Source organism: Hemiscyllium ocellatum, chromosome 30 (genome assembly GCF_020745735.1).
Source record: "Hemiscyllium ocellatum isolate sHemOce1 chromosome 30, sHemOce1.pat.X.cur, whole genome shotgun sequence".
Classification (NCBI taxonomy): domain Eukaryota; kingdom Metazoa; phylum Chordata; class Chondrichthyes; order Orectolobiformes; family Hemiscylliidae; genus Hemiscyllium; species Hemiscyllium ocellatum.
Window position 1 is genome coordinate 11,178,833 of NC_083430.1, and position 23,164 is coordinate 11,201,996.

The window sequence follows — 23,164 nt, forward strand, 5'->3', positions numbered from 1 at the left end:
GCTAAGGAAATGCCCACTAGTGCCCTTGCCACTGCCTGAATGGTGTGCGTTTTGGTGAACTTGCCCTGGATGAGGCAATATGGATCGCTTGCTAGTTCTCCTGCTGGTTGGCAAACAGTTCCCTCACAAACCTCCTACCCTTACTTTGCCGCACTGAGATTCCACCTCTTCCCGCTCCACAGGAATTGCCTGACTTTCTTTATATTTCCGGCATTTAATGCTCTTTCCATTTCAGATCTCCAGCATTGGCAGTAGTTTGCATTGTGTAAGGGTCGGGAAAAGTCCACCTGAGCCGATTACAACGATGTCTAGTATCCAGTTCACCCACACCCCAAATCATCTTCTCAACCACCTTCTTGCTGCATGGTTTAGGGAAAGGACGGTGTGGGGTGAGGAGGATGCCGGTGGATGTGGGGGGGTTGGGGTGAGGGCAGGAGGGTTCATAAGAGATGGCTGAGTGAGGAAAGAATTTACCCTGTACAGTAACTCAAAGCACCAGACATTAAAAAAAAACGTGAGATGACTTTAAATTGCTGGTTCTCTATTGCTTCAGTCAGTCCTTATACGACACGAGGAACTCCATCCAGTAGAAGGCTGTGTTTATTATGAATGCCACCACCAGGTGGTGTGTAAATCATGTCTACCCTGCCCTACACAGAGGGTATTTTTGCTCTGGGTGCGGAGACTAGAACCAGCAGACACAACCTCAGGGTATGGGTAGACCATTTTACATCTGAGATGATGAAAGATTTCTTCAATTAAAAGATAATGAAGGGCTGGAAATCTCAACCACAGGAGGCTGTGGAGGCAATGTCACTGAATATATTCAAGAAAGAAAGAGAGAGATGAAGATTTAGACTTTAAAGGCATCAAGGGACACGGGGAGAAAGCGGGTATATGGCACTGAGATAGAAGAGTAGCCATGACTGTATTGAATGGTGGAGCAGGCTCGAAGGGCTGAATGGCCTCCTCTTGCTCTGAGGTTCTGAGACATCATGGAAACAATGGGACATGTGAATAATTGCAAGGGGTTGAGGGGAGGTGAATAATGACCAGCAAGGACACTAGCTTCTTCTGTGCATGTAGATGGCCATATCATGGTTTGTATAATCGGTCTGCAGTTATAAAGCCCCTTGGATGGTCGCAGGTTCCCGAAAGGTGCTATATACATGCAAGTTCTTTCTTTTTGATCAGTGCAGTGCTAAAGTGGTTTTATTTTTGGGTTGGTGCCATGAGCAACAGCTTGTCTGAAAACAGTCCAAAGAGTCGTGAGCGACTAATTCATTAAAGAGAGAACTAGGCTGAGGCCAATGACACGCTGACTGTAATAAAGTTTTACAGTCAGAAAGGGTTCTGAAAAATCTTATTCACACTTCTTTGATCCTTGACCCAAAGCCTTGTGAGGAATAGGTTTTGGTTTGACAGAGTGTCATGACAGGAGGCAGCTGAGCGGTGGGTCCTGAATGGGAGTTGCTGACTGAGACACATGGATGAAAATAAACAATGCCTGAATTATTAACACAAAATGTGGACAAGTTATATACATCAAAGGCAAAACCAGTTGAGGTTAGCAGATCCATTAAAGAGCAAGTCACTGGACTTCCAAATGATTGAATATTGTCCAAAGCCCATATATTCTTTGTAGAACAAAGTAAATCATCTCAATATAATAGCTTGTTGCCTCACTGGGAAATCCTATACACAGTTCCTGTGCAAATTATTAGATTGTCGTCATCACAGACCAAAGCTGTAGGAGCACAATGGGTAGAACACGACTGGGAAACTCAATTCTATGCAACCAATGGACACACGAACAAAGGAGTCTACAGAATTCGAAGTGGTAGTAGTAGGAGTTTGTAAACAGAAAAAAAAGAGCACTGGTTCCAGCAAGAACTGAAATTGCTGGAAAGACTCAGCAGGTCTGGCAGTATTTGTGGAGAGAAATTAGAGTTAACATTTCAGGTCCAGTGACCCTTCCTCAGAACCCAGTAAGTTTGTTTTCTTCAAAATGATAAAATTGTTGGTGTAGTCTGTTCTACAAGGAGGCAGTTAGTACTTGAAAAACTGATATCATGAGCTAAAGTAAATACTACCTTGGTATCTTTTCTGTCAACCAGAAAGGGGGAAGGGGTTCCTGTTATTTTGGTTTAGCTAAAAGCACCTCCAACAGCACTAGCTGCTAAGTATGCTGCACTTACTACATCTCATATCATAAAATTGGTCATGTACTCACTACAAATATTTCATGAAAGCCCATCTTTCCATCATCAAACCTGAAACGATACCATAAAAGCACCGAATTTTTTCTTTTGCCAAATACCTGTCCTACATTATCATCATCAGACTAAACGGGAAAGAGTTCAAACGGATCTAGTACTCAAGACTGGGCATCGATGATGTGGTGTGGACCATCAGCAGAATGGTACTCAAAGGCAGTCTGTAACGCTGTGCACTGGCATATCCCTCACTCTGACATTAATGTCAGGCCAGAAGATGTGCAGGAGGTTCAATGAAGAGTGCAGGAAGGCGTGCCAGGAGCAGCACCTTCCTTAGAGTAAAGTGTCAACATGGTGAAGCCATGCCATACAGTGTCGACAGCAAGTGATAGATAGAGCTAAGTTGGCAGCATTAATGGTAAAGTGGTAATGTCATCCTGAATGGGAGTTGCTGACTGAGACACATGGATGAAAATAAACAATGCTTAAATTACGAATACAAAACATGGACAAGTTATTGTGCTAGTAATTCAGAGCCCTAGCCTAATGTTCTGGAGATAGGAGTGTGGATCCCAGTATTGCAGATGGTAAAGTGTGAATTCAATAAAAGCTGTATATTTATAAAAGGCTAGCCTAATGGTGACCACGTAACCATTGTCAATTGTCATAAAAACCCATCTTATTCACTAGTGTTTTGCATTCCCCCATCCTGGGGGGAAAAAAAAACTTATCTATTTACACTATCCATGTCTCTCATGATTCTGTAAACCTCGATAAGATTACATCTCCACCTCCAATGTTCCAGGGAAAGCAGCCGCAGCCTATTCAGTCTCTCCCTGTAGCTCAAACACTCCAACCCTAGCAACACCCTTGTAATTTTTTTCTAAACCCTTGCAAGCTTAATACCCTTCCTATCATGGGGATACACAAACTGTGGAGGAGATTTAACAACAAACAAGAGACAAGGCCCTCCAGATATCTCCCATCCCTGGTGATGGGTGTGCCCAGTAAAATCAGTGCAAAACGCAAATCTGAAGCAATTACATTAAATGTCAACATGAATTGACCAGTGAATGATCCAACTTGGGCTCCTCCAATGGTGCCCAGCATCACAGATACCAGTCTCTAGCCAATTCAGTTCACTCCATATGATACCCAGCAATGATGGAAGACACTGGTTACTGCAAAGGCTACAGACACTGACAACATTCCTGCAATAATGCTGAAGTTTCATGTTCTATGCTGCTCAGACAATGTGGAAAATTGTCCAGCTGTGTCCTGTACACAAAAAACTGGATAAATCCAACCCAGCCAATTACTGCCCCATCAGTCTGCACTCAATTATCAGTATAGTGTTGGAAGGGGGCATCACAGTGCTATCAAGCAAGACTTACAAAGTAGTAACTGGACTTGACATCATTATTATTACTACTACCATCATCAACATCTTGGGGTTACCACTGACTGGATTTGTCACATAAAAACAGAGGCTACAATAGTAGGTTAAAGGCTAGGAAAACAACAGTAAGTAACTCACTTCCTGACTCCCCAAAGCCAGTCCGTCATCCACAAAGCACAAGTCAGGAATGTGGTGGAATACTCCCCAGTCGCCAGGATGGGTGAATAATATCTAACCTCCTGAATTGTAATTATAACTGCTGCTCCTTCATCGTCACTGGATCAAAATAGAGCCATCGAGTCCTACAGCACAGTATCAGGATATTTGGCCCAAACTGTTCCATACGCACCAAAATGTCCATCAATGCTAACCCTATTACTCTGCACTTGGTTCATATCATTCTAAACATTTCCTATTTATGTGTTGTCCAAATGCCTTTTAAAATGTTGTTAGTGTACCTGCCTCAACCACTTCCACTGGCAATTCACTCCATATGCATACCACCCTCTGTGTAAGACATTTGCCCCTCAAGTCCCCTTTTATTCTTTCCCTTTTCAATTTAAACTGATGCCCTCTAGTCCTCGATTCCCCAACCCTGGGAAAAAGATGGAGTGCATTCACCTTGTCTCATGATCTTATTCCTTATTCACTTCTACAGGATCTCCCGTCCTCCCCCCCCACCTCATTCTCATACGTTCTAAAGCAAAAAAACCCTAGCTTGTCCAACCTCTCCCTATAGCTCAGACCCTTGATTCCTGGCAACATTCTGTAAATTTCTTTTGCACTTTTTCCAGTTTAATAACATCCTTCCTATAGCAAGGTGACCAAAACTGAACACAATCCTCCAAGGGCGGTCTCACCAATGACCTGTACAACTGCAACATAACTCAATGCCCTGAATGATGAAGGCCAGTGTGCCAAAAGCCTTCTTCACTGCCCTGTCTACCTGTAATTCCACTTTCAGAGAACTGTGCACCCGAACTCCAAGGTCGCTCTGTTTCACTACACTCCTTAAGGTCCTACCATTCACCATGAAACTCCTACCTTGATTTGACTTTCCAAAATACAAGACCTCACACTTCTCTCTATTAAACTCTATTTGCTATTTCTCAGCCCTCTTCCCCAGCTGATGATGGTCCTGCTGCAATTTCTGACAACCTTCCTCACTGTCCACGATACTTCCTATTTTAGTGTCATCTGTGAACTTACTAATCATGCCTTGTGCAATCTCATCCAAATCATTGCTGTTTGTTATTTATATCAATGGGCTCAGCACCAACCCATAAAGCACACCATTAGTCACAGGCCTCCAGTCCGACAAGCATCCTTCCACTATTACACTCTGCTTCCTACCATCAAGCCAATTGTGTATCCAATTTGCCATGTCCATGTGGAACCTGATCAAAGATCTTACTGAAATCTGTACAGACTACGTTTACCACTCTGCTCTCGTCAACACTCCTGGCCACTTGATCAAAGAACTCTAACAAATTTGTGGGGCATGACCTCCCACGCAAAAAGCCCAGCTGACTACTCCTAATCAAACATGGTCTTTCCAAAAGCATGTATATCGCATTTCTAAGAATATTCTCAATAACTTACCTACCACAGATGTTCGATTTACTGGTCTATAATTCCTAGGTTTTTCTTTGCAGCCCTTCTTGAATAAGGGCAAAACATTCACTACCCTCCAGTCTTCTGGGACCTCACCCGTAGCTAACAATGATACAAAAATATCAGCCAGGGCCCCCGCAATTTCTTCTCCAGCCTCTGGCAGTGTTTCCTGGTCCTCCCCAGCACTGCGACTATCCTTACACCCAGAGGACTGTAGCAGTACAAGAATGCAACTCACCACAACTTCCCTAGGGATGGGTAATAAGTGCAGGCTCAACCAGCAACACCAACATCCCATGATTGAATAAAATAAACAGTCTTCGTAAAACTGTCAACACCATTCAAATTATGGGATTCTAAGCAATTCGCTTGATAAATACAGTCCAGCACCATTTGAACCAGGAAGCACAGGGTTTTCTCCAGTCTGTGGTATTTTGTTTTATTGATGATAGCCATGGCAAAATGCTTTCTCCACCTAATCACTCGTTGGACAAGAGCTGGGGTGTCCAGGGCAAAGACTCAGCTCTTAGAGAGATACAGTTCTACAGCATATAAATAGGCCTTTCGGCCCAACTTGTCCATGACGCTCAATTTTCACAATTAATCTAGTCCCAATTGCTTGTGTTTAGTCCATAACCCTCCATACCTGTTCAAATGTTTCTTTAATGATAAAACTGTGCTCATCTCCACCATGACCTCTGGCAACCCGTTCCAGACACTCACCATTCTGTGTGTGAAATAATTGCCCCTCTGGATCCTTTTGTACTTCTCCCCTTAAACCTATGCCCTCTAGTTTTAGACTCCCCTACTCTCAAGAAATGCTGTTGGCTTTCTACCTTATCTATGCCTCTTGTCATTTCATAATCCTCTATAAGGTCACCCCTCAGTCTCCTACACTCCAAGGGGAAAAGTGTCCCAGGCTATCCGGCCTTTCCTTATAACTCAAACCTTCCAGTCCAGGTAGCATCCTGATCAATCTTGTCTGCACACTTTCTAGTTTAATAATATCCTTTCTGCAGTGGGGTGACCAGAACTGCATGCGGTACTCCAAACGTGGCCTTGCCCCAACGTCTTGTACTGCTGCAACTCCTGTACTCAATGCTCTGACCGATGATCTTAAATGTTAATCTGTACAGCATCAGGATCATGTCCAATTCTGGCTTTGTGGGGTGGATAGAAGGGAACCTCAATAGTACGGGGGCTTTGAACAGTAACCTAGCCCCTTATAAGTCATGGTCTGGGAGCCTTAATGACCCCTCCCAATTCCAACTATCTTCTGTTCAGCCTATGAAGTTTCATCAGACAGCCAAGTGATACAACATGCTGCATCTCTGTGCCAGAGAAGAAGTCAGTTCCTCATCAGACCACTCATCATTGCAACCTTGTGCAGGGGAAGTAGGGACAGCCGACTTAAAATGTTTCTGCTCTGGTCCAAGACCTGCCTTGTGATGAGGTGGGTGTACAAATGATGACACCTCACCAGCCGGATAGGAACACAAAGACAGCAGCAGAGTGATGAGGTGACCATCAGGCTTCACCACCTGTCAGTCTATCTAGGGGAGAGGAAATTGCAGATCTTTTCAAAAGAGAGTTAGTCAAGAGCCAATATATCACCCATTCATCCTCAACAGATTTTGCAGACGGACCTGGAACCCACTTGCTCTTTGTTGCTACAATGCTCAGTGAACAATCATCAGAACTCTTACTGTTTCATTTAAACCACACAGTGCTGTCAAAGTGTCTTTCCGGCTCTTAACCACTGTGCATATAAAAGCTGTCGTTACATTCCACCCCTCAAATGGTTCTTCTACCAGCCAATATACCCACAGGAGAATGCTAGCATCAATTAAATCCTTCCCAAAGGATTTTGTTTCCAAATAGGATACATTCCCCAAGCCAGACTGAACCATACCCACTCATCAACATGTTCCAATACTTTATTCTTAACTCTGTCTTTTAACGAAAAGAAAAGGGTCAGAATAAAACCCTGTAAACAGACAGACACACTGTACTCTGATCTCTCCTCCTGGAGGATTTTGGGGCTCTTTTTGTGATGGGGAGAATGAGAAGGTAGAATTGTTGGGATCTCTCCTGGGAGCAAATGCAAACTGGAAAAAATTAACTTGTCATTCGAAATTACAAAGTAATTTGATGAAGATGCTTAAAATTACAAAATAATACAGGGTTTTCAGCAGCAGCAGCACAAATGAGGGTTCAGAGAGGAAAGAATATGGGTGACACAGTGCCTCACAGGACCAGGCACCCTCGGGCGACTGTCTGTGTGGAGTTTGCACATTCTCCACATGCCTGTGTAGGTTTCCTCTGGGTGCTCAGTTTCCTCCCACACTCCAAAGATGTACAGGTTAGGTGAATTGGCCATGCTAAATTGCCCATAGAATTCAGGGATGTGTATGTTTGGTGTATTAGTCAGGAGTAAATGTAGAGTTATGGGGTAGGAGAATGGGTCTGGGTGGGTTACTCTTTGGAGGGTCAGTGTGGACTTGTTGGGCCAAAAGGCCTGTTTCCACACTTGTAGGAATGCTATGGTTCTATGAATAAATTGAAGAGATTGGCAGCAGGATACAAGGGAAATTATTTTTCATAGAGTCAGACAGATTCACTTCCATGGCTAAAGATGGAGGAATGAATTGTTAGCACTTGTCAGAGTCAGGGAGTCATGTGGTCAACTTCCACTCAAAGTGGACACTTCACTTCTCTCGGGTGGATGTAACAGATCTTAGCACTTACTAAAGCAGCGCAGTGGAGTTTGAGAGTCCTAGACAACATTTATCACTCAAACAATAGGTAAATTACTGCAGTGGTCAAAAAGTTCATTACTGTTTGTGTGGCCTTGGGCGTGTTATGTGGACATTGGCCACTTGTCCTTATCACAGCAGCTATGACACATTGTCTGCAAAGTCATTTAGCAAACAAGGCTGTACAGTATGCTATTTACATACAATTCTTTTCACATTAACATTCATAAATAAATCAGAGAGAGGAGGAACTGAAGGGATATGAAACCAACAGTTAACATGACAGCCATTTGTTCATGTGACTGCAAATAGCAAGAGAGTCAGTGGGGATTCATGGTCAGTTGCATGCTGTGAATTCTGTATATGTGATCTTCTGGGTGCCACATTTAAGACACACAAATTGTCAGACTTTGCTTCCTCTGAAGCACCGTCGTGCTTTCATCCACAATGCAGAGGGAGCTGTTGGGAATAGCACCACGTGCGTGTCTGCTGTTCTCTCACAGAATGTCACGGTATCATGTGAGAGATCTCATGGTGCTACAATGCTGAGGAATTGTCTGGAAGGGGTACATCCTCATGGGGGTGCAAGTTCAATTCCCCAACTTCAAACTTTATCTAGAATTCATCACAACTGGGGATAGACTTCATCAGCATCTTTGACATTATACTGATAGTTAATCTTACAAGGCCTGTTAGCAGAATGCATTATTCTAGGGACAAATATTTTCCAAATGTCGTTTCAAATAGGAGCGCACATTCAGGAAAGTGTGTGTTGAAACCACTGTACAGGTTTGACGCGGTTTGCACGGACTTTGTGCTGACACTGTGGATGCCTCCATGCCTTAGGGCAGAACCTGCAATGTGACTGACCTCTGGATTAAAATAAATGACTCTGACAGGAACTCCCACCATTTCGCAGGCTGTTGCACTTGTCAAAAGGTTAAGCTAATGTTGCAACACCTCTACACGCCATTTAACCATTAAAGGGAAAATTATAGATGCCAGAAATCAGAAATAACAACAGAAAATGTTATTAAGCCGCAGCAAGTCTGGCAGCTTTTGGAGAGAAAGATATGGAGAGTTGTATGGACCTGAAGGCATCTTCAATAAAGGGCCGGCAGCAGTATGGTTAACTCTTCTGTTCCGTCATGCTTTCTCCTTCTATTCAAGGATAATTCAGTTCGCCTTCTCAGTTGTTTTTGTATGTGTCCTGGACATTTTTATCTGTGTCCATGGAGCCCAGCTGAACCTCCAGCATTCCAGTCATAGAATGCCTACATTGTGGAAACAGGCCCTTCAGCCCAACAAGTTCATACCGACCCTCCAAACAGTAATCCATCCAAACCTGTTCCCCATTATTCTACACTTACCCCTGACTAATGCACCTAACCTACACATCCCTGAACACTATGGGCAATGTAACATGGCCAATTCACCTAACCTGCACAACTTTGGATTGTGGGATGGAACTGGAGTACCCAGAGGAAACCCACACAGACACGGGGAGAATGTGCAAACTCCACACAGATAGTCGCCCAAGGCTGGAATCAAATACAGATTCCTGGTGCTGTGAGATAGCAGTGCTAACCACTGAGCCACCATGCTGCCCCGGTGATTCTCCCTCTAAGACCAGAGAAAGCCAAGCACTTTAATAACTTGTTTATTGATAGTTAGAGGCAGAATGATGTCAAATAAATGCCTCACACTTTCATCAACACCATCAGCCATGAGCAGAGACCAGAGTGCAAATGTTGTTGGTTCCTGATGGAGAGGTCACATACAGAGCAACGAGAGAGACACCGAGGACAAGAAAACTCCTTCAAGCCAGTTCATTAAGACCCTTCCACATTCCTAACTTCCCACTGTTTCAGAAGTAATTTCAAACTTTTGGCATCAAACAAAAGCCCAATTCATGTAAAAAGGACTGAACGGATAATGCAGCAGAGAAATTAGGCCATTTGGCTCATCAAGTCTATTCCAAATCTTTGAAAAAGAGCTATCCAATGTATCCCACTCTGGTTCACTTTTCCCATGGGAATAAAAACAATTCAATTTTCTAAGTTGTTGTTGAATCAGCTTCCACCACATTTTCAGACTGTGCATTCCAGACGGCAACAACGGTGGCTCAGTGGTTAGCACTGCAGCCTCACAGCGCCAGGGACCCAGGTTCAATTCCAGCCTCGGGCAACTGTCTGAGTGGAGTTTGCACATTCTCAGTGTCTGTGTGGGTTTTCTCTGGGTGCTCTGGTTTCCTCCCACAATCCAAAGGTGTGCAGATCAAGTAGATTGGTCATGCTAAACTGCCCATCATGTTCGGTGCATTAGTCAGAGGGAAATGAATCTGGGTGGGTTACTCCCTGGAGTGTCGGTGTGGACTTGTTGGGTCAAATGGCCTGTTTCCACACAGTGGGGAATCTAAACTAATCCTCATTATCTCTCTAATTGATCTAATGATGATAAATGAGATCCTTCTCATTTTATAACAATATCATCCAAAAAGATTTGATGTAGAGTAAAAAAACCCTCAAAATGATACAGGTATTACACACTAGGTGCAATCCTGAATGTGGCTACTTCCCAACTATCAAACACCTTCAATCCTAAGGCCTGCAGTTAAATAACAGGTCAACTGTTGACCAAGAGACAAACCTTGGCCAGAATACCAGAAAAGGCATCCCTGCTCTCCTTCAAATTATGTCATGGGGGCCTTTTACATCCACTGGAGGGGGCAGACGGAGAATTGATTTAATGTTTAGTCAGAATTATGGCACTTTCAACAGTACTCCCTCAATACTACATTTGAGTGTCAGCATAGAGATGTGTACTCAAGTCTTTGGAATTGGACTCAGGAATCCATAGCTTTCTGGCAGTAGTGAGGGAGTGCATCACTAAGACATGGCTAGCAGTGATTCTACATTCATCTTAATTATTATAATTAATTGTTCAGATTATCATCTGAATGGTGGCAGTTTATGAAAAGGTGAGGTGCAACAAAACATGGGTCACGGTGGAGCAGTCGCTGAAGGTTAGAGTGCAAGTGTAGCTAATGGTATGCTGGCCTTCATAGTGAGAAAATTTGAGTATCAGAGTAAAAATGTCCTGCTGCAATTATACAAGGCCTCAGTGAGGCCACACCTCGAGATTGTATGCAGTTTTGGTCTCCTAGTCTGAGGAAGGACATTCTTGTTATTGAGGGAATCCAGCGAAGGTTCACCAGACGGATTCCTGGAATGGCAGGGCTGACATATGAGGAAACACTGATCGGCTGGGCTTTTACTCACTGGAACTTAGATGAATGTGGGGGAGATTGCATAGAAACATAAAATCCTGATGGGACTGGACAGGCTAGCTGCAGGAAGTATGTTCCTGATGCTGGGGAAGTCCAGAACTAGGGGTCAGAGTCAAATAATAAGGGGTAAGTCATTTAGGACTGAGATGAGGAATAATTCCTTCACTCAGTTGTGAACCTGTGGAATTATCTCCCACAGGAAGCTGTTGGGGCCAGTTCATTAGTTATATTCAAATGGGAGCTGGACGCGGCCCATGCAGCTAAAGAGACCAAGGAGTATGGAGAGAAAGTGCGGGTGGGATACTGAGATTGCATGATCAGCCGTGATCATACTGAATGATAGTGCAGGCTCGAAGGGCCGAATGGCATACTTCTGCACCTATTTTCCATGTTACTGTGTTAAAAAAGTTTATACAAAGATATGTCTTGTTCAATATGGAAGTGCTTTTATCCAGGGAGCTTTATAGTACACAAAATGGAGCTGCCACACTGCTGCAGTGGTGGATAATCTTCTAAAGTCATGCCTCAGCCCAGTTACTGGGAAGAGAGCTTCATTCTGAAACTAGTACAATCTATAGTACTAGACGGACATTACTCAATGTTGACAGTTCAATGGAAAAATGGTGATGTTTTGTGATCAAGTTGAAAGATGTCAAATGTAATTAACAAAGAACAAAAATGAATTAATAGTAAGATACAGCAAAGCTTTTCAGTTGCTGTGTATATGTTGACCTTAGATAGACTGAACCAGCATCAGTGCCTAAGAAACATCCTTTATTCATTCGAACCTCTGAGCAGGCTCCAGTTCAGCAAATCTCCCCTGGACCCCAAGGCTATTTCATCAAACATCAGTAGATTATGTAAAATGGATGCATCACTATGGGAAATGTCAACATTATGCTATTGTTGCTGGGCTATGCAGCAGTACTGTCCTGCAACTCATTGCCAAGGTCACTTTGTCCTGGGGTGCAGTGAATGTCTTGTCTGCAATTCAGAATTTTAAAAAGCCCAAATGGGATTTCTTATAAACTCCAAAGCACACAGGTGTGCACTATAAATTTGCCAGGAATTGTCAAACATTCAGCAGATCTCAGTGATACGGCTGGAAAAAGAAACTCCACAGTTGCTGTCAGAGTGACTTGAACTTCATGTGGAGCAGTGTGTTCAGCTTTGAGCATTATGTACTGTCCCAGGGGGAGGGTGCAGTATAGATTCACCAGAAAGGTGGCAGGACTGAATAGGTGAAATTATGATGACTGGTTTCATACGCTTTTGGGACCACTTTTACTTTTCCAAAGTTGTGGCTTTAAACTGAAATAGCTGTGTTATATTGTGTAAGCCGTCTTAAAGGATTAATGCTGTGGAGTGCATTAAGAATTGTCCAATATGATGATATCACATGGACTCAAATGGGGAAACAGCTTTGGATCTTGAAGAAGACAGACCCAATATAGACACCTTCCTCACAGATGCATAGCCTCAGTAATAATTCTATCATAGCAAACAGGTATCATCCAAAAGACTACATCTTGTTTACGACATAAGCATCTTCCCATTAGACTTTGGGTGGTATTCCTTACCCATCCCTAACCACACAGGCCCTGTAGAGTCATACAGGGAAAGAAGATAGTGCCCGCTATCCTTTCAGGTGGGTCTGGTGAGCTGCAATGACAATTCACCTTACAGTATTTAATTCTCTTGGGTAGACTGTCAATGACCAAACCAGCAGGAGAGGTTCACCAAGACTGAAACCCAGCAGCATTTCATAGCATATCTTAATAATGGAGAACATAGAAACAAAGAAAATAGGAGCAGGAGACCATTCAGCCCTTCATGCCTGCTTTACCATTCAATATGACCATGGCTGATCATCCAACTCAGTTCCCATCTCACTTTCTCCTCATTCCCTTTGATCCCTTTAGCCTGGCAACTACTTCTTTGAAAATACTCAACATTGTAGATAGCAAATTCTACAGCCTCACCACTCTCTAGGTGAAGAAATGTCTCCTTATCTCAGTCCTAAATGACCTACCACATATCGTTAGACTGTGATCCCTTTTTCTGGACTCCCCAGTCATCAGGAATATCCTGCATTTATCCTGTCACGTCCTGTATGATTTTATGGATTTATACAAAATCTCCTGTCATTCTTCTAAACTCCAGTGAATATAGTCCTAATTGATCCAGTCTCTTTGCGCACCAGTCTTGTCATCCCAGGAATCAGTCTGGGAAACTTTCCTTGCAGGAAAATCTTTCCTCAAAAAGTGGGCAGCAAGGTGGCTCAGTGATTAGCACTGCTGCCTCACAGCACCAAGGTCCCAAGTTCAATTCCAGCCTCAGGCAACTGTGTGTGCGGAGTTTGCACATTCTCCCAGTGTCTGCGTGGGTTTCCTCTGGTTTCCTCCCACAGTCCAAAGATGTGCAGGTTAGGGTGAATTGGCCAAGCTAAATTGCCCGTAGTGTTAGGTGGGTTAGTCAGAGGGAAATGGGTCTGGGTGGGTTACTCTTCGGAGGGTCACTCTTCGGAGGGTCGTGTGGACTGGTTGGGCCGAAGGGCCTGTTTCCACACTGTAGGGGAATCAAATAAAAGGAGACCAAAACTGCACTTAATATTCTAGGTGTGGTTGCACCTGTTAAATTGCAGAAAGACATCCCTAGTCCTGTACTTGAATCCTTGCAGGATGAAGGCTAATATACAATTTGCTTTCTTAACCACCTGCTGGGTCTTGCTTACTTTCAGTGGCTGGTGTAGAAGGACACCTAGGTCACGTTACACCTCCCTCTTTCTCAATTTAATCACCATTCAGATAATAATCTGCATTCCTGTTTCTGCTAACAAAGTGAATAACTTCACATGCATGCACATTGGATAAATCCAATAGATGAGACATAGTTCATGCCTGCTAGGCCTCTGGTCCCACAGGAATTACCTGGCACTGACCCACTCCTCAGGAATATTTGGGAATATAGTGATAAAATAAATCACAAAGTGAAGATCTCAAATGACAGCTCATCCAGGTTCAGAAAGCAGGATTCATGACATTATTTCAGAAGTTACTTTGTTTAAAGTTAAATAAGGTGATTTACAGAGAAATTAAACTGAATCCAATCATAAACTATTAATCCAATCATTTTCGTAAGCCCATTTCCTATCTGTCTGATAAAACTACTTAAAAATGTTATTTTAGCTTCATCTCACCAACATTGATAGTCCACAGGCGACATAAGGTCATATATGAAGTGCATTCTATCTTTACATTTTAAGTAAAGAGTACACATTGTTAGGTTCCTGGGCTATCGTAGAAATGCATACTGAGCAATGCAACTCAACATTGAAATATTGTATAAGGCACAAGAGATTTACTCAGAAGTGTGACAATTGACAGGGATTTGGAGAAAGTATCTACTGCAGAGACAACAGTCGTTGCTGGTTCCTTCTAATAGATGCTCTCTTCATGATGTAATGCTCATCCACCAATCACATGCCCATCATGGGTCCCACAGCAGTCACGGGAACGCAGTCTGAGGGTGTATAAATTGGAAGTAGGCACTGACTGGCTTCTAGACTACAGTTAAACCTTCCACTTCTCAAATCTCTGGCTGATGAGAGATGATGACTGAGCTTAGTGTCAAGCTAGCTTGTTAGGAACACTTTATTTCATGGAATTACATAGACTCTATAGTGCAGAAGCAGCTGAACTTGATCTCTGCAGTGTTGAAGTTCCACATGACCTTTCACCTGTTCCCGGTTTATTTAACCCTCTATTCTTCTTCACATATTTATGTAGATTTTCCTTATATGTGTCTGTGCTATTTACCTCAAACTTTCTGAGCAAAGGTTTTCCTGAATATCTTTTTGAATGTCTGAGTGATTAACTTCTATTTATGACCCTTACTTTCACCTCCACAGCACATGGAAACTGCTGAACTGCTTCAATACTCTTGATATTTAGGGTCCAGAATAGGAACGTACTGACCATCTGTCCAAGACAAGCACAGGAAACATTTTAATGTGTTTCAACTTGAGCTCTGTGGTATTTTTTCAAACCTTTTGCGTTATCTCTCGAGCTGACAAAAGATTTGCAAAGAGGCAGGATGTAAAAACTGCTTGAAGAGGCCAGTGGTAAATTTAAGACAGACTTGAAAGGGTGCAGAAAGGATTTACAAGGACGTTGCTGGGGTTAGAGACTTTGAGCTACAAGGAGAGACTGAATAGGCTGGGGCTGTTTTCCCCGGAACATTGGAGGCTGAGGGGTAATCTTATAGAGATTTACAGAATCATGTGGGGCATGGATAAGGTAAATAAAGATCTTTTTTCCCCCAGGGTGGGGGGAGTCCAAAACAAGAGGGCATTGGTTTACAGCTGGGTGGGGGGCGGACGGAAAGGTGTTGGAAAATATGAAAGGGAATGAAGGGGCATTTTTTTTCCCACACAGAGGATGGTGCATGTATGGAATGAACTGCTAGAGAAAGTGGTGGAGGCTGATACCATTGCAAAAGGCATCTAGATGGGTACCTGAATAGGAAGGGTTTCGAGGGATATGGGACTGGATTAATTTAGGATATCTGGTCAGCATGGACAAGTTGGATCATAGGGTTTGTTTCTGTGCTGGGCAACTATCTTCTCCACATCTACTCAATCAAATCCTTTCATAATCCAACAACTTCCATGTGGTCACCTCCTCAATCTTCTCTTTTCTACAGAAGATAACTCTATTCGGTGCTTTCTTGCTTTGCCTGATAATTGCACCATCTCTGTTGTTATAATCCTGGTAAATAATTATTTCATTTTCTTCAGGGCATTTATACCCCTTTTATGGCACGGAGTCCAAAACTGTACTCAAGCGTGTCTAAATTAGGTTAATTTCATCCCATGGATTTTGCATTCTAGCTGTCTAGAAACGAACATACTGTTTTGTTTCCGTTTCATTTGGTGTCTGTATTACTAATTTTAATTTATGATTTTGTATCGCTGAATGTCTTACAACTAACTGTAATTCATTTAGACTTGTACTTTCAAAGGAGTGTGAGATCTGATTATTCCTTTAATCAACGTGATCCAAATTAAACCTATTTATATTCAAACTCTTTCACTACTTACACATACATTCTCCATTAAAGGTCACTATGCATTTTGTCATTGTCACTCAGAATAACCATATCTCCAAGTTAGTTCCATCCACAGTTTTTCCCATTACAGTAAACTCCCACCATGTTTTTTGCAATATATGAACATGACAGACTGTCCAGGTACAGTACAAGGCACATCCACAGCGCACACCTTCTACTTCAGAAGGTAAGCGTCCTTTTCATTTGTTTTCTTTAAAACTGTGAATCATAGAAGACTAAATTTGCAGTGGATGAAAATGTGTAATTGTTTTGTGCAGATAAACAAATTAAGAGAGACGGACACACAATGCTATTTGACTATCTCTTTCTGACTTCAGAGTCCTGATAACTTATGTTAATAGTCAACAAAAGTGTCACACCTCCAGCCAATAGGAGACACTATTTCCCATTGTCCACTACTCACAGTGACTACCTTTAACCCACCCTGTTTTCTGCTTTTGTAGTTAGTTATTCATTCTGTGACTTGTCCTTTGATGCCTTACGTTCTGACCTTATACTCACGTGTCTACCATGCAGTTATTTATCAAAGACCTTTTGAAAGTTCACAGACATTACAACCACTCAATTACTTTTGTCTGCTCTATTACTACTCCAGAGGATTTCAGAAGGTGAAGTAAGACCTTTTCTTTTAAAATCTTTGCCACCTATCCTTTATCATACTTTTGATTTCCCCAAGTTTCAACAATAAAAAGTCTTTGAATAAAATTAACACCTTTCCTACCACTGACTTTAATTTCATTGATCTATATTTCTTACATTTCTCCCCCCGTCTCTTTTTTAAAATATAGGATGATGTGGACAAAGTCAGAAGTCACATGACACCAGGTTTACATAAAATCACAAGCTTTCAAAGTGCTGCTCCTTCCTCAAGTGAAGTTCATCTGATGGAGGAGCACCGCTCCGAAAGTTTGAGATTTTAAATAAACCTGTTGGGAATATAACCTGGTGTTATGTGACTTCTGACTAAATGTTGGATAATCTTAGCTGTCTGTCCCTTCTATATCACTGTACTTTTTTTAAAATACGTGCAATATACTGTCTTTTGCCCGTTTCTGCAAATGTCTTTGAGCATTCTATCTGGAAACATATTCAGTTTATTAAGTTATCCTTTTCCTTTCCATTGTAAAAAAGTTTTGATGTCCTTCTTGATCCCTTCCTATAGTGCCGTGTCCAATTTGTTGAGTCGCTCTGGCATATTTTGGAGCAAGTAATGTTAGTGTCATTCAGACTCACACTTAGAACACAGAACAATGCAGCAAAGGAACAGGTCCTTCGGCCCTCCAAGCCTGCGCTGCCACGTTTTGCTCTTCCATGCTAAAACTGTCTTCACTTACAGGATCCGTATCCCTCTATTCCCTTCCTATTTATGTATTCGTTCAGGTGCTGCTATTGTGTCTGCTTCCATTACCTCCTCTGGCACACATTGCAGGCACTCACCACCCTGTGTGAAAACATTGCCTCGCACATCTCTTTTAAACTTCCCTCCTATCCCCCCCCCCAGAACTTGTGACCCCTGGTAATTTACCTCTCCACTGTGAAAAAATGCCTCATACTTTCCACTCTGTCCATGCCATTCATAATCTTATAAACTTCCACTGTTCGCTGCACAACATCTTGCGTTCCACTGAAAACAAACCCAGTCTATCCAACCTTTCTTCATAGCTAAATATTCCCCCATATCGGGCAACATCCTGGTAAAACTTATCTGTACCCCCTCCAAAAATCCACATCTTTCTGGTACTGTGCTGACCAAAACTGTGCTTAGAGTTTGTGAATGAATATTTTAACAAATTTACTGTATTAATCATGGTTTTCAAGATGTTGGATTTGGGCAGTCAGGTGTCAAAGCTATCGATGTTATTGCTTTCTGCCAACGGAAATTACAGACAGTGATTCCAGGCCGCATATTGGTAGCTTATGACAGTATCTGATCACCGCTGGCATACAATAAGCAGAAGATTAAAAGGAAACATGGTACCTTTAACAACCGCACAATGGTCCAAAAAAAGTATTTTTGAACTTTGATCCCTTTTGCAATATATGGCAGCTAATTTGCATATGACAAAGACACTCAAACAGCAGTGACCAGGTATTACTCTGTTTTCATTGATGCTTGAGGAATGGACATCAGGGCAGTTATAGAGTCGTACAGTCATAGAGCATGGAAACAGGCCCTTGGGCCCAACTTGTCCATGCTGACCAAGGATTTACCAAGACTGAAAGGCCCAAGCTACAATACAATAGAATTTGGTATCTTTTATTGTCACGGAACTTGCCTCCGGAGCTCGCCAGCTCCTCCATTCCCTTCCGAGTAAATCAAAGTCACTCGTTGAAAAAAAACAGGAAGGAGAAAAACAAAGGAGAAAAAAAGAGAAAAAAAACGATGAAAGAAAAAAAAGAATATGGGCAGAGCAGAGGAGCTCAGATGTGAGCGTCTTACGCTACAGCCATCTTGCACAAATACCACAAAAGGACAGGCCTCACAGACTGGGATCCCCATTCCTGGAGCACAGGAGACTCGGGCAATCTGACAAGAGGCTCACAAAATCATCTCTCTCTTCTTCTTACACTAGTATCCTGGGAGCTTCCATGACAACAGACCAGGTTTCTGTTTAACACCTCATCTGAAAGTCCGCACCACCAGCAGTGTAGCACTCTCTCAGCATTGCACTGTAGTCCCAACCTGCCAAGTCTCCAGAGTGCATAGAACCCACAAACCTTTGATTTCAAATCGAGATTGCCATCACTGATTCATGACTGACACCTCGACCGTGTTTCTATTTTGGGCCTCTCTAGAATGAAATCTGGCAATCCCTCAAGGTCACTTAAACTTCAAGAAGATTCAAGGCAGCGAGTCAAACTGTGTTTCTTGGCAGAAGTGAGACTGGAAGGATGTATGTGATGAATTAGCAGTCTACGATCTCAGAGGAGCTGCCTGTTAAATATCTTAAGTTCATTGTTTGGGAATCGTCACAGCAGTGGCAATCATTCAGAGGTTTGAACCTAGCTCAGGTCTGGGAGCCTGGCGTCCTGGGTCCCGGAGTTAAAGAATTACCGGAGGGTCAAAATTTAAATATTTAGAACATAGAAAGTGACCTGAGAAACACATCAGTAAGAGATCTGCCACAAATTCATGTGAAAGAGTCAGTGCTGCTGCAATAATTATTAATTTTAATTAATTTGCATGATTTTTTTTGCAAATGACAAATGTGTAATCCTAGAGTATTAGTGCTGAAATATTTCAGAAACAAACATAACAGACTCTCAGAACTGGAAACCTATGGGTCAGGGTTTCAGTATTTGAGGATAACGTCTGCACTACACTGTACAGCTGATCCTAAGACCACTACAGGGATCATTGTCCATTGGGAGGAGGGGGTTAGTGAATTGAACAGAGAAGAAGAATCTGAACTCAGAAACCAGTCTCCCAATTAGTAGAATTAGAAAGACCAATAAGTAAAAATTGTTTCTTGCTAACAAGCTGAATCATCTCTCAGATTGTCTCTCTCCTGCCTGGGTTAGGGAAGCAAATTTACCCCAGACACAATCTTATTTCAGTCTCTGCATCATACTGAGTGGGTAGGATACATGTCAATATTCGCACCATAACTGATTCTCTGTTGAATTGATTCCATTGGTCTGTGAAACTGAGCCTCACAGCTATTTTTCACCACTGTGCTGTTTAACATCAGTTGTACACATGAAAATAGGCAGTTGCTGGAAAGCTAGAAGTTCTTTTGCAACATTTAAGCAATTAATTTCACTGCATGCGATACTCACTAAGATTAAACAGTTACATCAAATGCACAGAATATCCTTTGTGTCGATGTTACCCATTTCCCCTTATCCCTTAAAATTCTTCCAATGTCCATCCACAGTAAAAATGTACTTAGTGCACAGATTATACACGCACAAATAGAATGTTTAGATAGTGAAGAGGTCTGGACTAGCTCCAATTCAATAATAAATTTTACAATGCAAGATTTTAACTGACTCAAAGATCTCAAGATTAAAAATGAGCCCCACACCTCTCTAGATGTTCACACTCTTAAAGCAGTTAACTTACAAATCTGGTGTCTGTTTCTCAGACACCCCCGCCCCTTTAAATCCAGTGTTTCTGAGGTCCCTCTGCCCCTTTAAACGCAGTCCCTAATTCCTCACTCTGTCTCCGTTCAGTGCCGAGCAGAAGCTTCTCGGTTTTGTTTTTGGCCGAGTATGTCTTCACCAGAGACGGTTTTTGGAATTCCCGGTAAAGCATTAATCCTCAGTGAGAGGGGGAACTGGTTCCACTCACACCGAATCCAGCAACACATCACTGACCACCAATAATCAGGCACTCTTCATCCCATTTTAACTCACGCTGGCTGTGTAACACTGAAATTTTGGACGGTCACTTAGCTCCTAATTAGATATTTCCCCACTCGCGGCTACCCTGTGAAACTTAAACACACACAAAAGAGTAGGGAAACAAACAAAAAAAACTCTCAATTTACAGACCTTCAAAATGATCAACTTTCTGCAGCTCAGTAAGCCTAGAGCCTTCTGACAGAGTCTCAGTGTCCCTGGCCAGCCTCCTGCCTGAGCTGACAGAGTCCGGGGATGCTGAAAAAAACCCTGTCCAGTAAAGTAACAGGGGAGTTGCAATACTCACAGACTGCCTGCCTGCAGGAAGCTGTGTGTGTCTCTCTCTCACTCACTCCCAGCAAACAATCTCAGAAAGGGGACCACTTCCTTCCAGATGTTCCCAGGCACCCATGAGCTAACAGCCTCGAGAAATGTTGACTGCTCATGACCTAGAGAAAACAGAAAGCACCCCCTCAAATAAAAGACACTCTTACCAGGATATAGTCTCTCCTTGCTCCTTCCCCTGCCTTCGGTGTTCACTGCCTCCAGCAAATAGAGAGAGAGGGAGGGAACATGCGGCGAGTTGACAGGAGTCCGGATCTCTGGCTAGGAATTGAGGGGGGAAAAAGAAAGAGATCTGTTTAGCATTAAAGCAGCGGCAACAGGAAATAGTTGCCAAAGGGATTGGTGTACTCCCCTGTGCTAAAGGCGGTTTACACTGTGGTTCATTCAATCGTCTCCTTAGGTCCGACGCTGAGTGTAATATTGCCTCCTTAAAATCACAGCCACAGAAAGATTTTGGAGTTATTTTGCAGGAGGGAGGAGGAGGAGATTATAAAACGTCACAGGGAAAGTTAATAAATCCACGGTGCATTCTCTGGGAACGATTGAGTGCAGACTAATGCTTACCTAAGAATTCCTACAGTGTGGGAGCAAGCCATTCGACCCATCCAGTCCACACCGATCCTCTGAAGATTGACCCACATTCCCTGTAGCCCTCCATTTCCCATGGCTAATCCACCTAACCTTCATAATCCCTATGCATTAGAGGACAATTTAACACACCCAATCCACCTGACCTGCACATCTTTGGACAGTGTGAGGTAGCCCACACAGGTGCTACCTGAGAGTGGAATAGAACCGGGGTTCCTGGGGCTTTGCGATACCAGTGCTAGTCATTGGGCCACTCAGACAAAACTTTATGCGGCTTTGCCAAATGGACTATAATTGACTGCAGGTTATTATCTCAAGCTGAATACAACCTTCATAATGCGTTTTAGAATTGAGTCAGAACTGCTGGGATAGTCTCCTTCCTTGCAGCCATATTTGGGGAGATTCAAGTCACTTCCAAACTCCAGAACACACGAGCACACGCCCTATTTTGGCAGGGTAAAACAATGACTGCAGATGCTGGAAACCAGATTCTGGATTAGTGGTGCTGAAAGAGCACAGCAGTTCAGGCAGCATCCAAGGAGCAGTAAAATTGATGTTTCGGGCAAAAGCCCTTCATCAGGAATAAAGGCAGTGAGCCTGAAGGGTGGAGAGATAAGCTAGAGGAGGGTGGGGGTGGGGAGAAAGTAGCATAGAGTACAATGGGTGAGTGGGGGAGGGGATGAAGGTGATAGGTCAGGGAGGAGGGTGGAGTGGATAGGTGGAAAAGAAGATAGGCAGGTAGGACAAGTCATGGGGACAGTGCTGAGCAGGAAGTTTGGAACTAGGATGAGGCGGGGGAAGAGAAAATGAGGAAACTGTTGAAGTCCACATTGATGCCCTGGGGTTGAAGTGTTCCGAGGAGGAAGATGAGGCATTCTTCCTCCAGGCGTCTGGTGGTGAGGGAGCGGCGGTGAAGGAGGCCCAGGACCTCCATGTCCTCGGCAGAGTGGGAGGGGGAGTTGAAATGTTGGGCCACAGGGCAGTGTGGTTGATGTTCCCTAAAGCGCTCTGCTAGGAGGCGTCCAGTCTCCCCAATGTAGAGGAGATCACATCGGGAGCAACGGATCCAATAAATGATATTAGTGGATGTGCAGGTAAAACTTTGATGGATGTGGTAGGCTCCTTTAGGGCCTTGGATGGAGGTGAGGGAGGAGGTGTGGGTGCAGGTTTTGCAGTTCCTGCGGTGGCAGGGGAAGGTGCCAGGATGGGAGGGTGGGTTGTAGGGGGGCGTGGACCTGACCAGGTAGTCACAGAGGGAACGGTCTTTGCGGAAGGCGGAAAGGGGTGGGGAGGGAAATATATCCCTGGTGGTGGGGTCTTTTTGGAGGTGGTGGAAATGTTGGCTGATGATTTGGTTTATGCAAAGGTTGGTAGAGTGGAAGGTGAGCACCAGGGCCGTTCTGTCCTTGTTACGTTGGAGGGATGGGGTCTGAGGGCGAAGGTGCGGGATGTGGACGAGATGCATTGGAGGGCATCTTTAACC

The 23,164-nt window shown here is 43.3% G+C and overlaps 1 protein-coding gene across 5 annotated transcripts in view; it reads right to left on the reverse strand.

The window, feature by feature from the left end:
• The window catches only part of LOC132829851 (protein eva-1 homolog B-like), a 65,685-nt gene extending 44,168 nt beyond the window's left edge, over window positions 1–21,517 (reverse strand). For 2 of the 5 annotated variants that reach the window (XM_060847235.1, XM_060847232.1), the window contains exon 1: window positions 21,243–21,517. The gene's annotated coding sequence lies outside the window, so the exon portion shown is untranslated. Of the gene's footprint in view, window positions 1–20,901; window positions 21,025–21,055; window positions 21,220–21,242 lie in introns of those variants that run through there. The other 3 variants (XM_060847236.1, XM_060847234.1, XM_060847233.1) reach the window with 2 other exon arrangements.
• Between the last annotated feature and the right edge of the window lie 1,647 nt (window positions 21,518–23,164).